Raw genomic sequence first — 15,048 nt, 5'->3', positions numbered from 1 at the left:
CCCCTCTATCCCTCCAATCTCTCTCCCTCCGTCCCTCTCCCTCTGTCCCCCCTCTATCCCTCCAATCTCTCCCTCTGTCCCCCCTCTATCCCTCCAATCTCTCTCCCTCTGTCCCCCCTCTATCCCTCCAATCTCTCTCCCCCCTCTATCCCTCCAATCTCTCTCCCCCCGTCCCTCTCCCTCTGTCCCCCCTCTATCCCTCCAATCTCTCTCCCTCCGTCCCCCTCTATCCCTCCAATCTCTCTCCCTCCATCCCTCTCCCTCTGTCCCCCCTCTATCCCTCCAATCTCTCTCCCCCTGTCCCTCTCCCTCCATCCCCCTCTATCCCTCCAATCTCTCTCCCCCCATCCCTCTCCCTCTGTCCCCCCTCTATCCCTCCAATCTCTCTCTCTTTCTGCCACATCATCCCGTCATAAAAAGGAAGCCTGTCTGAGAAGATGTGGAGGTGGTAGTAGAGTAGGAAGAGAAGAGTAGGCGGAGAGGCGGAACAGAGAGACTGTATCATCTCTGAGGGCAAAGAGCACAGTCGACAAGACATCTATAAAATCTACTGTTTGACTCTGACAGCTGAGGCGAGGCAGCAAAACTGGTCAAATTCTCTCTCGCTGTCTCTCTCTCGCTCGCTGTCTCTCTCTCGCTCGCTGTCTCTCGCTCGCTGTCTCTCTCTCGCTCGCTGTCTCTCTCACTCACTGTCTCTCTCTCTCACTGTCTCTCTCTCTCTCTCGCTGTCTCTCTCTCTCACTCGCTGTCTCTCTCTCTCACTCACTGTCTCTCTCTCTCACTGTCTCTCTCTCTCTCTCACTGTCTCTCTCTCTCTCTCTCTCTGTCTCTCACTGTCTCTCTCTCTCTCACTGTCTCTCTCTCTCACTCACTGTCTCTCTCTCACTGTCTCTCTTTCTCTCACTCGCTCTCTTTCTCACTCGCTGTCTCTCTTTCTCACTCACTGTCTCTCTCTCACTGTCTCTCTCTCTCACTGTCTCTCTCTCTCTCACTCACTGTCTCTCTCTCTCACTGTCTCTCTTTCTCTCACTCGCTGTCTCTCTCTCTCACTGTCTCTCTCTCTCACTGTCTCTCTCTCTCTCACTCACTGTCTCTCTCTCTCACTGTCTCTCTCTCTCTCACTCGCTGTCTCTCTCTCTCACTGTCTCTCTTTCTCTCACTGTCTCTCTTTCTCTCACTCGCTGTCTCTCTCTCTCACTCACTGTCTCCTTCTGTAGCTCAGTTGGTAGAGCATGGCGCTTGTAACGCCAGGGTAGTGGGTTCGATCCCCGGGACCACCCATACGTAGAATGTATGCACACATGACTGTAAGTCGCTTTGGATAAAAGCGTCAGATAAATGGCATATATTATTATTATTTTATTATATTCTCTCTCTCACTCACTGTCTCTCTCTCTCACTGTCTCTCTTTCTCTCACTCGCTGTCTCTCTCTCTCACTCACTGTCTCTCTCTCTCACTGTCTCTCTTTCTCTCACTCGCTGTCTCTCTCTCTCTCTCTCCCGCTGTCTCTCTCACTGTCTCTCACTCACTGTCTCTCACTCACTGTCTCTCTCTCTCACTCTCTCTCGCTGTCGCGCTGTCTCTCTCGCTGTCTCTCTCGCTGTCTCTCTTGCTCGCTGTCTCTCTCTCTCTCTCTCTCGCTGTCTCTCTCGCTCGCTGTCTCTCTCGCTCGCTGTCTCTCTCTCTCTCGCTGTCTCTCTCTCGCTGTCTCTCTCTCGCTCGCTGTCTCTCTCTCGCTGTCTCTCTCTCGCTCGCTGTCTCTCTCTCTCGCTGTCTCTCTCTCTCTCGCTGTCTCTCTCTCGCTCGCTGTCTCTCTTTAATAGACAGTAGAAAAGGTGAAAGATCTCATTCTTGATCGGTAATGTACTGCATGTACCTTACTGGATAATTCAATGAAGAGAGCATCTTGGACCATGTTGACATAGCCTGCCTCCCAGATGGCACACTTCTCTATGGGTTCTGGTCAAAGTTGTGCACTACATAGGGAATAAGGTGATATTTGGGACTCAGATATTGACAGTGTACAGTAGATAACAGAACTGTACCGTGCTTTACCTCAGCACCCCTACTGCTATTGCTGTCTTTCATGTTCTCTGTCTGTCAGTCCACTGTGTTCTCTGTCTGTCTGTCAGTCCACTGTGTTCTCTGTCTGTCAGTCAGTCCACTGTGTTCTCTGTCTGTCAGTCCACTGTGTTCTCTGTGTGTCTGTCAGTCCACTGTGTTCTCTGTCTGTCAGTCCACTGTGTTCTCTGTCTGTCTGTCAGTCCACTGTGTTCTCTGTGTGTCTGTCAGTCCACTGTGTTCTCTGTCTGTCAGTCCACTGTGTTCTCTGTCAGTCAGTCCACTGTGTTCTCTGTCTGTCAGTCCACTGTGTTCTCTGTCTGTCAGTCCACTGTGTTCTCTGTCAGTCAGTCCACTGTGTTCTCTGTCTGTCAGTCCACTGTGTTCTCTGTCTGTCAGTCCACTGTGTTCTCTGTCTGTCAGTCCACTGTGTTCTCTGTCTGTCAGTCCACCGTGTTCTCTGTCTGTCTGTCAGTCCACCGTGTTCTCTGTCTGTCTGTCAGTCCACCGTGTTCTCTGTCAGTCAGTCCACTGTGTTCTCTGTCTGTCAGTCCACTGTGTTCTCTGTCTGTCAGTCCACTGTGTTCTCTGTGTGTCTGTCAGTCCACTGTGTTCTCTGTGTGTCAGTCAGTCCACTGTGTTCTCTGTGTGTCAGTCCACTGTGTTCTCTGTCAGTCTGTCAGTCCACTGTGTTCTCTGTCTGTCAGTCCACTGTGTTCTCTGTGTGTCAGTCCACTGTGTTCTCTGTCTGTGTGTCTGTCCACTGTGTTCTCTGTCTGTCAGTCCACTGTGTTCTCTGTCAGTCTGTCAGTCCACTGTGTTCTCTGTCAGTCAGTCCACTGTGTTCTCTGTCAGTCAGTCCACTGTGTTCTCTGTCTGTGTGTCAGTCCACTGTGTTCTCTGTCTGTCTGTCAGTCCACTGTGTTCTCTGTCTGTCAGTCCACTGTGTTCTCTGTCTGTCAGTCCACTGTGTTCTCTGTCTGTCAGTCCACTGTGTTCTCTGTCTGTCTGTCAGTCCACTGTGTTCTCTGTCTGTCTGTCAGTCCACTGTGTTCTCTGTCTGTCTGTCAGTCCACTGTGTTCTCTGTCTGTCAGTCCACTGTGTTCTCTGTCTGTCTGTCAGTCCACTGTGTTCTCTGTGTGTCTGTCAGTCCACTGTGTTCTCTGTCTGTCAGTCCACTGTGTTCTCTGTCTGTCAGTCCACTGTGTTCTCTGTCTGTCAGTCCACTGTGTTCTCTGTCTGTCAGTCCACTGTGTTCTCTGTGTGTCAGTCCACTGTGTTCTCTGTCAGTCAGTCCACTGTGTTCTCTGTGTGTCTGTCAGTCCACTGTGTTCTCTGTCTGTCAGTCCACTGTGTTCTCTGTCTGTCAGTCCACCGTGTTCTCTGTCAGTCAGTCCACTGTGTTCTCTGTCTGTCAGTCCACCGTGTTCTCTGTCAGTCAGTCCACTGTGTTCTCTGTCTGTCTGTCAGTCCACTGTGTTCTCTGTGTGTCTGTCAGTCCACTGTGTTCTCTGTCTGTCTGTCAGTCCACTGTGTTCTCTGTCAGTCAGTCCACTGTGTTCTCTGTCAGTCAGTCCACTGTGTTCTCTGTCTGTCAGTCCACTGTGTTCTCTGTGTGTCAGTCCACTGTGTTCTCTGTGTGTCTGTCAGTCCACTGTGTTCTCTGTCTGTCAGTCCACTGTGTTCTCTGTCTGTCAGTCCACTGTGTTCTCTGTCTGTGTGTCAGTCCACTGTGTTCTCTGTGTGTCTGTCAGTCCACTGTGTTCTCTGTGTGTCTGTCAGTCCACTGTGTTCTCTGTGTGTCAGTCAGTCCACTGTGTTCTCTGTGTGTCTGTCAGTCCACTGTGTTCTCTGTCTGTCAGTCAGTCCACTGTGTTCTCTGTCTGTCAGTCCACTGTGTTCTCTATGCGCCCCGCCCCTTAGACATCAGTCTAAGCCCGGGTCGGGGGGGTTCTACTAAGCTATATGGAATTGTTTTAAGAAGGATAATTTAGCGATCCCTTGGAAGTATCCCAAAAATATTAGATTAATTTGTTTTTTAAGCCATAAATCCATTGAATAATAAATTCCCAATGTGGAACAACAGATGTTTATTCTTTACTGTCTCTCCTATATTTATTTTATTTATTTTTATTTTACCTTTATTTAACCAGGCAAGTCAGTTAAGAACAAATTCTTATTTTCAATGACGGTCTGGGAACAGTGGGTTAACTGCCTGTTCAGGGGCAGAACGACAGATTTGTACCTTGTCAGCTCGGGGATATGAACTTGCAACCTTTCGGTTACTAGTCCAACGCTCTTACCACTAGGCTACCTGCTGGTTACTAGTCCAACGCTCTAACCACTAGGCTACCTGCTGGTTACTAGTCCATTGCTCTAACCACTAGGCTACCTGCTGGTTACTAGTCCAACGCTCTAACCACTAGGCTACCTGCTGGTTACTAGTCCAACGCTCTAACCACTAGGCTACCTGCTGGTTACTAGTCCAACGCTCTAACCACTAGGCTACCTGCTGGTTACTAGTCCAACGCTCTAACCACTAGGCTACCTGCTGGTTACAAGTCCAACGCTCTAACCACTAGGCTACCTGCTGGTTACTAGTCCAACGCTCTAACCACTAGGCTACCTGCTGGTTACTAGTCCAACGCTCTAACCACTAGGCTACCTGCTGGTTACTAGTCCAACGCTCTAACCACTAGGCTACCTGCTGGTTACTAGTCCAACGCTCTAACCACTAGGCTACCTGCTGGTTACTAGTCCAACGCTCTAACCACTAGGCTACCTGCTGGTTACTAGTCCAACGCTCTAACCACTAGGCTACCTGCTGGTTACTAGTCCAACGCTCTAACCACTAGGCTACCTGCTGGTTACTAGTCCAACGCTCTAACCACTAGGCTACCTGCTGGTTACTAGTCCAACGCTCTAACCACTAGGCTACCTGCTGGTTACTAGTCCAACGCTCTAACCACTAGGCTACCTGCTGGTTACTAGTCCAACGCTCTTACCACTAGGCTACGCTGCCGTCCCGATATCTGAGAGACGTAAGAAAAATCAGGAAATGTGTTTGTTTTTTGACATGTTTTTCACCCCCCACATTTTTAATTAGCCCGTCTCCATATAGAGGTCCATTCATTTTTCCAACTGGTACCAGGGGACCTTCAGACGAGTCTTGTGGGGGTCCTAGATCAATATATGTGTTCGTGAGAGTCTCATCTTTCCAGACAGGTGTTAGATTAGAGGGTAGCCCAAACCGTTCGGATGCTACAGACAGAAGCTGGCAGATCGGCTGTACAGACTTCAGACGAGTCTCCTGGCGCTTGTGGAGGTCGTGGAGCAAAGAAAAAAACCCCACCGTGTTCGCGAGGGTCTCACCTTTCCATAAAAGGGTCGTAATAGAATGTAGGCCAAATCGTTCGGACGCTACACACCGTTTTGTGAGAAGACCGGCGTTCGGGGACAGACACTGTTTATAGCGCTGTCACCTTTCAGCACAGGTGAGGAAGTGCGACATCGATGGATTGAGACTCATCCCACATGGGAGGAGGGTTGGACGTACTGCTAAATTCTCTAAAAAACAATGTTCGAGGCAGTTTATGGAAGAGAAATGAACATTAAATTATCTGGCGACAACTCTGGTGGACGTTCCTGCAGTCACCATTTTTGCCAATTGCACGTTCCCTCAACTCAAGACATCCAGTGGCACATTTTAAAGTGGCCTTTGATTGTCCTCAGCACAAGGTGCACCTGTGTAATGGCAATGCAGTTCAGAATCCGATTCTTGATTTGCCACACCTGTCAGGTGGGTGGATTATCTTGACACAGGAGAAATGCTCACTAACAGGGATGTAAACAAATTTGTGAAATAAGCTTTTTGTTCATATGGAACATTTCGGGATTTTTTAAAAATAAATTTTTTATTTCAGCTCATGAAACATGGGTCCAACAATGTTGAGTTTATACTGTTGTTCAGTATACCTGGACGGTCTTCCCTGTCAGTCCATCGTATGTTCTTGTAGCTCTAGTGACTGGTCTTATGTCATATGCTATCAGTGATGGTATTCATTCATTTTCTGTGCATTTAGTTCATTTCATATGTTACATACTAGTTATATGATGTGTTGGACTTAATGCTGTGGTGATGTTAGACTGTACCTCTTAATGCTGTGGTGATGTTAGACTGTACCTCTTAATGCTGTGGTGATGGACTGTACCTCTTAATGCTGTGGTGATGGACTGTACCTCTTAATGCTGTGGTGATGTTAGACTGTACCTCTTAATGCTGTGGTGATGTTAGACTGTACCTCTTAATGCTGTGGTGATGGACTGTACCTCTTAATGCTGTGGTGATGTTAGACTGTACCTCTTAATGCTGTGGTGATGTTAGACTGTACCTCTTAATGCTGTGGTGATGTTAGACTGTACCTCTTAATGCTGTGGTGATGTTAGACTGTACCTCTTAGCTGTGGTGATGTTAGACTGTACCTCTTAATGCTGTGGTGATGTTAGACTGTACCTCTTAATGCTGTGGTGATGACTGTACCTCTTAATGCTGTGGTGATGTTAGTACTGTACCTCTGTGGTGAATGCTGTGGTGATGTTAGACTGCTAATGCTGTGGTGATGTTAGACTGTACCTCTTAATGCTGTGGTGATGTTAGACTGTACCTCTTAATGCTGTGGTGATGTTAGACTGTACCTCTTAATGCTGTGGTGATGTTAGACTGTACCTCTTAATGCTGTGGTGATGGACTGTACCTCTTAATGCTGTGATGTTAGACTGTACCTCTTAATGCTGTGGTGATGGACTGTACCTCTTAATGCTGTGGTGATGTTAGACTGTACCTCTTAATGCTGTGGTGATGGACTGTACCTCTTAATGCTGTGGTGATGTTAGACTGTACCTCTTAATGCTGTGGTGATGTTAGACTGTACCTCTTAATGCTGTGGTGATGTTAGACTGTACCTCTTAATGCTGTGGTGATGGACTGTACCTCTTAATGCTGTGGTGATGGACTGTACCTCTTAATGCTGTGGTGATGGACAGTACCTCTTAATGCTGTGATGTTAGACTGTACCTCTTAATGCTGTGGTGATGGACAGTACCTCTTAATGCTGTGGTGATGTTAGACTGTACCTCTTAATGCTGTGGTGATGTTAGACTGTACCTCTTAATGCTGTGGTGATGTTAGACTGTACCTCTTAATGCTGTGGTGATGTTAGACTGTACCTCTTAATGCTGTGGTGATGTTAGACTGTACCTCTTAATGCTGTGGTGATGTTAGACTGTACCTCTTAATGCTGTGGTGATGTTAGACTGTACCTCTTAATGCTGTGGTGATGGACTGTACCTCTTAATGCTGTGGTGATGTTAGACTGTACCTCTTAATGCTGTGGTGATGGACTGTACCTCTTAATGCTGTGGTGATGTTAGACTGTACCTCTTAATGCTGTGGTGATGTTAGACTGTACCTCTTAATGCTGTGGTGATGTTAGACTGTACCTCTTAATGCTGTGGTGATGGACTGTACCTCTTAATGCTGTGGTGATGTTAGACTGTACCTCTTAATGCTGTGGTGATAGACAGTACCTCTTAATGCTGTGGTGATGGACAGTACCTCTTACATCCTAATTTTATTTGTATTTTTTTATTTCACCTTTATTTAACCAGGTAGGCAAGTTGAGAACACCTTTATTTAACCAGGTAGGCAAGTTGAGAACACCTTTATTTAACCAGGTAGGCAAGTTGAGAACAAGTTCTCATTTACAATTGCGACCTGGCCAAGATAAAGCAAAGCAGTTCGACAGATACAACGACACAGAGTAACACATGGAGTAAAACAAACATACAGTCAATAATACAGTATAAACAAGTCTATATACAATGTGAGCAAATGAGGTGAGAAGGAGGTAAAGGCAAAAAAAAGGCCATGGTGGCAAAGTAAATACAATATAGCAAGTAAAACACTGGAATGGTAGATTTGCAATGGAAGAATGTTGAAAGTAGAAATAAAAATAATGGGGTGCAAAGGAGCAAAATAAATTAATTAATTAAATACAGTAGGGAAAGAGGTAGTTGATTGGGCTAAATTATAGATGGGCTATGTACAGGTGCAGTAATCTGTGAGCTGCTCTGACAGTTGGTGTTTAAAGCTAGTGAGGGAGATAAGTGTTTCCAGTTTCAGAGATTTTTGTAGTTCGTTCCAGTCATTGGCAGCAGAGAACTGGAAGGAGAGGCGACCAAAGGAAGAATTAGTTTGGGGGTGACCAGAGAGATATACCTGCTGGAGCGCGTGCTGCATGTGGGCGCTGCTATGGGTGACCAGCGAGCTGAGATAAGGTGGGGCTTTACCTAGCAAAGACTTGTAGATGACCTGGAGCCAGTGGGTTTGGCGACGAGTATGAAGCGAGGGCCAGCCAACGAGAGTGTACAGGTCGCAATGGTGTGTAGTATATGGGGCTTTGGTGACAAAACGGATTGCACTATGATAGACTGCATCCAATTTGTTGAGTAGAGAGTTGGAGGCTATTTTGTAAATGACATCTCCGAAGTCGAGGATCAGTAGGATGGTCAGTTTTACAAGGGTATGTTTGGCAGCATGAGTGAAGGATGCTTTGTTGCGAAATAGGAAGCCAATTCTAGATTTAACTTTGGATTGGAGATGTTTGATGTGGGTCTGGAAGGAGAGTTTACAGTCTAACCAGACACCTAGGTATTTGTAGTTGTCCACGTATTCTAAGTCAGAGCCGTCCAGAGTAGTGATGCTGGACAGACGGGCAGGTGTGGGCAGCGATCGGTTGAAGAGCATGCATTTAGTTTTACGTATTTAAGAGCAGTTGGAGGCCACGGAAGGAGAGTAGTATTATGACATGGCTGTATGTCCTGTATCATCTAAACGTAGTATTATGACAGGGCTGTATGTCCTGTACCATCTAAACGTAGTATTATGACATGGCTGTATGTCCTGTACCATCTAAACGTAGTATTATGACATGGCTGTATGTCCTGTACCATCTAAACGTAGTATTATGACATGGCTGTATGTCCTGTACCATCTAAACGTAGTATTATGACATGGCTGTATGTCCTGTACCATCTAAACGTAGTATTATGACATGGCTGTATGTCCAGTAATATTATGACATGGCTGTATGTCCTGTACCATCTAAACGTAGTATTATGACATGGCTGTATGTCCTGTATCATCTAAACGTAGTATTATGACAGGGCTGTATGTCCTGTACCATCTAAACGTAGTATTATGACATGGCTGTATGTCCTGTACCATCTAAACGTAATATTATGACATGGCTGTATGTCCTGTACCATCTAAACGTAGTATTATGACATGGCTGTGTGTCCTGTACCATCTAAACGTAGTATTATGACATGGCTGTATGTCCTGTACCATCTAAACGTAGTATTATGACATGGCTGTATGTCCTGTATCATCTAAACGTAGTATTATGACATGGCTGTATGTCCTGTACCATCTAAACGTAGTATTATGACATGGCTGTATGTCCTGTACCATCTAAACGTAGTATTATGACATGGCTGTATGTCCTGTATCATCTAAACGTAGTATTATGACAGGGCTGTATGTCCAGTAGTATTATGACATGGCTGTATGTCCTGTATCATCTAAACGTAGTATTATGACATGGCTGTCTGTCCTGTATCATCTAAACGTAGTATTATGACATGGCTGTATGTCCTGTATCATCTAAACGTAGTATTATGACATGGCTGTATGTCCTGTACCATCTAAACGTAGTATTATGACAGGGCTGTATGTCCTGTATCATCTAAACGTAGTATTATGACATGGCTGTATGTCCTGTACCATCTAAACGTAGTATTATGACATGGCTGTATGTCCTGTATCATCTAAACGTAGTATTATGACATGGCTGTATGTCCTGTACCATCTAAACGTAGTATTATGACATGGCTGTATGTCCTGTACCATCTAAACGTAGTATTATGACATGGCTGTCTGTCCTGTATCATCTAAACGTAGTATTATGACATGGCTGTGTGTCCTGTACCATCTAAACGTAGTATTATGACATGGCTGTATGTCCTGTATCATCTAAACGTAGTATTATGACATGGCTGTCTGTCCTGTATCATCTAAACGTAGTATTATGACATGGCTGTATGTCCTGTACCATCTAAACGTAGTATTATGACAGGGCTGTATGTCCAGTAGTATTATGACATGGCTGTATGTCCTGTATCATCTAAACGTAGTATTATGACATGGCTGTCTGTCCTGTATCATCTAAACGTAGTATTATGACATGGCTGTATGTCCTGTATCATCTAAACGTAGTATTATGACATGGCTGTATGTCCTGTACCATCTAAACGTAGTATTATGACAGGGCTGTATGTCCTGTATCATCTAAACGTAGTATTATGACATGGCTGTATGTCCTGTACCATCTAAACGTAGTATTATGACATGGCTGTATGTCCTGTATCATCTAAACGTAGTATTATGACATGGCTGTATGTCCTGTACCATCTAAACGTAGTATTATGACATGGCTGTATGTCCTGTACCATCTAAACGTAGTATTATGACATGGCTGTCTGTCCTGTATCATCTAAACGTAGTATTATGACATGGCTGTGTGTCCTGTACCATCTAAACGTAGTATTATGACATGGCTGTATGTCCTGTATCATCTAAACGTAGTATTATGACATGGCTGTCTGTCCTGTATCATCTAAACGTAGTATTATGACATGGCTGTATGTCCTGTACCATCTAAACGTAGTATTATGACATGGCTGTATGTCCTGTATCATCTAAACGTAGTATTATGACAGGGCTGTATGTCCTGTACCATCTAAACGTAGTATTATGACATGGCTGTATGTCCTGTACCATCTAAACGTAGTATTATGACATGGCTGTATGTCCTGTACCATCTAAACGTAGTATTATGACAGGGCTGTATGTCCTGTACCATCTAAACGTAGTATTATGACATGGCTGTATGTCCTGTACCATCTAAACGTAGTATTATGACATGGCTGTATGTCCTGTATCATCTAAACGTAGTATTATGACATGGCTGTATGTCCTGTACCATCTAAACGTAGTATTATGACATGGCTGTATGTCCTGTATCATCTAAACGTAGTATTATGACATGGCTGTATGTCCTGTACCATCTAAACGTAGTATTATGACATGGCTGTATGTCCTGTACCATCTAAACGTAGTATTATGACATGGCTGTATGTCCTGTACCATCTAAACGTAGTATTATGACATGGCTGTATGCCCTGTACCATCTAAACGTAGTATTATGACAGGGCTGTATGTCCTGTATCATCTAAACGTAGTATTATGACATGGCTGTATGCCCTGTACCATCTAAACGTAGTATTATGACAGGGCTGTATGTCCTGTATCATCTAAACGTAGTATTATGACATGGCTGTATGTCCTGTACCATCTAAACGTAGTATTATGACAGGGCTGTATGTCCTGTACCATTTAAACGTAGTATTATGACATGGCTGTATGTCCTGTACCATCTAAACGTAGTATTATGACAGGGCTGTATGTCCTGTATCATCTAAACGTAGTATTATGACATGGCTGTATGTCCTGTACCATCTAAACGTAGTATTATGACATGGCTGTATGTCCTGTATCATCTAAACGTAATATTATGACATGGCTGTATGTCCTGTACCATTTAAACGTAGTATTATGACATGGCTGTATGTCCTGTATCATCTAAACGTAGTATTATGACAGGGCTGTATGTCCAGTAGTATTATGACATGGCTGTATGTCCTGTACCATCTAAACGTAGTATTATGACAGGGCTGTATGTCCTGCATCATCTAAACGTAGTATTATGACATGGCTGTATGTCCTGTACCATCTAAACGTAGTATTATGACATGGCTGTGTGTCCTGTATCATCTAAACGTAGTATTATGACATGGCTGTGTGTCCTGTACCATCTAAACGTAGTATTATGACATGGCTGTGTGTCCTGTACCATCTAAACGTAGTATTATGACATGGCTGTATGTCCTGTATCATCTAAACGTAGTATTATGACAGGGCTGTATGTCCTGTACCATCTAAACGTAGTATTATGACATGGCTGTATGTCCTGTATCATCTAAACGTAGTATTATGACATGGCTGTATGTCCTGTATCATCTAAACGTAGTATTATGACATGGCTGTATGTCCTGTACCATCTAAACGTAGTATTATGACATGGCTGTATGTCCTGTACCATCTAAACGTAGTATTATGACAGGGCTGTATGTCCAGTAATATTATGACATGGCTGTATGTCCTGTACCATCTAAACGTAGTATTATGACATGGCTGTATGTCCTGTACCATCTAAACGTAGTATTATGACATGGCTGTATGTCCTGTACCATCTAAACGTAGTATTATGACATGGCTGTATGTCCTGTATCATCTAAACGTAGTATTATGACATGGCTGTATGTCCTGTACCATCTAAACGTAGTATTATGACAGGGCTGTATGTCCTGTATCATCTAAACGTAGTATTATGACATGGCTGTATGTCCTGTATCATCTAAACGTAGTATTATGACATGGCTGTATGTCCTGTACCATCTAAACGTAGTATTATGACAGGGCTGTATGTCCTGTACCATCTAAACGTAGTATTATGACATGGCTGTATGTCCTGTACCATCTAAACGTAGTATTATGACATGGCTGTATGTCCAGTAATATTATGACATGGCTGTATGTCCTGTACCATCTAAACGTAGTATTATGACATGGCTGTATGTCCAGTAATATTATGACATGGCTGTATGTCCTGTACCATCTAAACGTAGTATTATGACATGGCTGTATGTCCAGTAATATTATGACATGGCTGTATGTCCTGTACCATCTAAACGTAGTATTATGACAGGGCTGTATGTCCTGTACCATCTAAACGTAGTATTATGACATGGCTGTATGTCCTGTATCATCTAAACGTAGTATTATGACATGGCTGTATGTCCTGTACCATCTAAACGTAGTATTATGACATGGCTGTATGTCCTGTACCATCTAAACGTAGTATTATGACATGGCTGTATGCCCTGTACCATCTAAACGTAGTATTATGACATGGCTGTATGTCCTGTACCATCTAAACGTAGTATTATGACATGGCAGTATGTCCTGTATCATCTAAACGTAGTATTATGACATGGCTGTATGTCCTGTAACATCTAAACGTAGTATTATGACATGGCTGTATGTCCTGTACCATCTAAACGTAGTATTATGACATGGCTGTATGTCCTGTACCATCTAAACGTAGTATTATGACATGGCTGTATGTCCTGTATCATCTAAACGTAGTATTATGACATGGCTGTATGTCCTGTACCATCTAAAAGTAGTATTATGACATGGCTGTATGTCCTGTATCATCTAAACGTAGTATTATGACATGGCTGTATGTCCTGTATCATCTAAACGTAGTATTATGACATGGCTGTATGCCCTGTACCATCTAAACGTAGTATTATGACATGGCTGTATGTCCAGTAATATTATGACATGGCTGTATGTCCTGTACCATCTAAACGTAGTATTATGACATGGCTGTATGTCCAGTAATATTATGACATGGCTGTATGTCCTGTACCATCTAAACGTAGTATTATGACATGGCTGTATGTCCAGTAATATTATGACATGGCTGTATGTCCTGTACCATCTAAACGTAGTATTATGACAGGGCTGTATGTCCAGTAATATTATGACATGGCTGTATGTCCTGTACCATCTAAACGTAGTATTATGACATGGCTGTATGTCCTGTACCATCTAAACGTAGTATTATGACATGGCTGTATGTCCTGTACCATCTAAACGTAGTATTATGACATGGCTGTATGTCCTGTACCATCTAAACGTAGTATTATGACATGGCTGTATGTCCTGTATCATCTAAACGTAGTATTATGACATGGCTGTATGTCCTGTACCATCTAAACGTAGTATTATGACATGGCTGTATGTCCTGTACCATCTAAACGTAATATTATGACATGGCTGTATGTCCTGTACCATCTAAACGTAGTATTATGACATGGCTGTATGTCCTGTACCATCTAAACGTAGTATTATGACAGGGCTGTATGTCCTGTACCATCTAAACGTAGTATTATGACAGGGCTGTATGTCCTGTATCATCTAAACGTAGTATTATGACAGGGCTGTATGTCCTGTACCATCTAAACGTAGTATTATGACAGGGCTGTATGTCCTGTACCATTTAAACGTAGTATTATGACATGGCTGTATGTCCTGTATCATCTAAACGTAGTATTATGACATGGCTGTATGTCCTGTATCATCTAAACGTAGTATTATGACATGGCTGTATGTCCTGTACCATCTAAACGTAGTATTATGACATGGCTGTATGTCCTGTACCATTTAAACGTAGTATTATGACATGGCTGTATGTCCTGTACCATCTAAACGTAGTATTATGACATGGCTGTATGTCCTGTACCATCTAAACGTAGTATTATGACATGGCTGTATGTCCTGTACCATCTAAACGTAGTATTATGACATGGCTGTATGTCCTGTACCATCTAAACGTGTATTATGACATGGCTGTATGTCCTGTACCATCTAAACGTAGTATTATGACATGGCTGTATGTCCTGTACCATCTAAACGTTATTATGACATGGCTGTATGCCCTGTATCATCTAAACGTGGTATTATGACATGGCTGTATGTCCTGTACCATCTAAACGTAGTATTATGACAGGGCTGTATGTCCTGTATCATCTAAACGTAGTATTATGACATGGCTGTATGCCCTGTATCATCTAAACGTAGTATTATGACATGGCTGTATGTCCTGTACCATCTAAACGTAGTATTATGACAGGGCTGTATGTCCTGTATCATCTAAACGTAGTATTATGACAGGGC

General features: G+C 43.7%; 1 long non-coding RNA gene across 3 annotated transcripts; it reads right to left on the bottom strand.

Moving 5' to 3' along the window:
* Positions 1–6,276: 6,276 nt before the first annotated feature.
* On the bottom strand, positions 6,277–7,885 carry LOC127916336 (uncharacterized). 3 transcript variants are annotated; one of them, XR_008094458.1, is made up of 3 exons: positions 7,138–7,885; positions 6,846–7,025; positions 6,277–6,516 (listed from the first exon to the last, which is right to left on the bottom strand). It is a non-coding gene; the product is annotated as an uncharacterized LOC127916336 (long non-coding RNA). The 3 variants fall into 3 exon arrangements; XR_008094469.1 differs by having other exon boundaries at positions 6,277–6,454; positions 6,905–7,025; XR_008094480.1 differs by having other exon boundaries at positions 6,846–7,053; positions 7,321–7,885.
* Positions 7,886–15,048: the final 7,163 nt, after the last annotated feature.

Source organism: Oncorhynchus keta, chromosome 4, assembly GCF_023373465.1.
Source record: "Oncorhynchus keta strain PuntledgeMale-10-30-2019 chromosome 4, Oket_V2, whole genome shotgun sequence".
Classification (NCBI taxonomy): Eukaryota; Metazoa; Chordata; class Actinopteri; order Salmoniformes; family Salmonidae; genus Oncorhynchus; species Oncorhynchus keta.
This window is presented reverse-complemented; position numbering and strand designations above follow the sequence as displayed.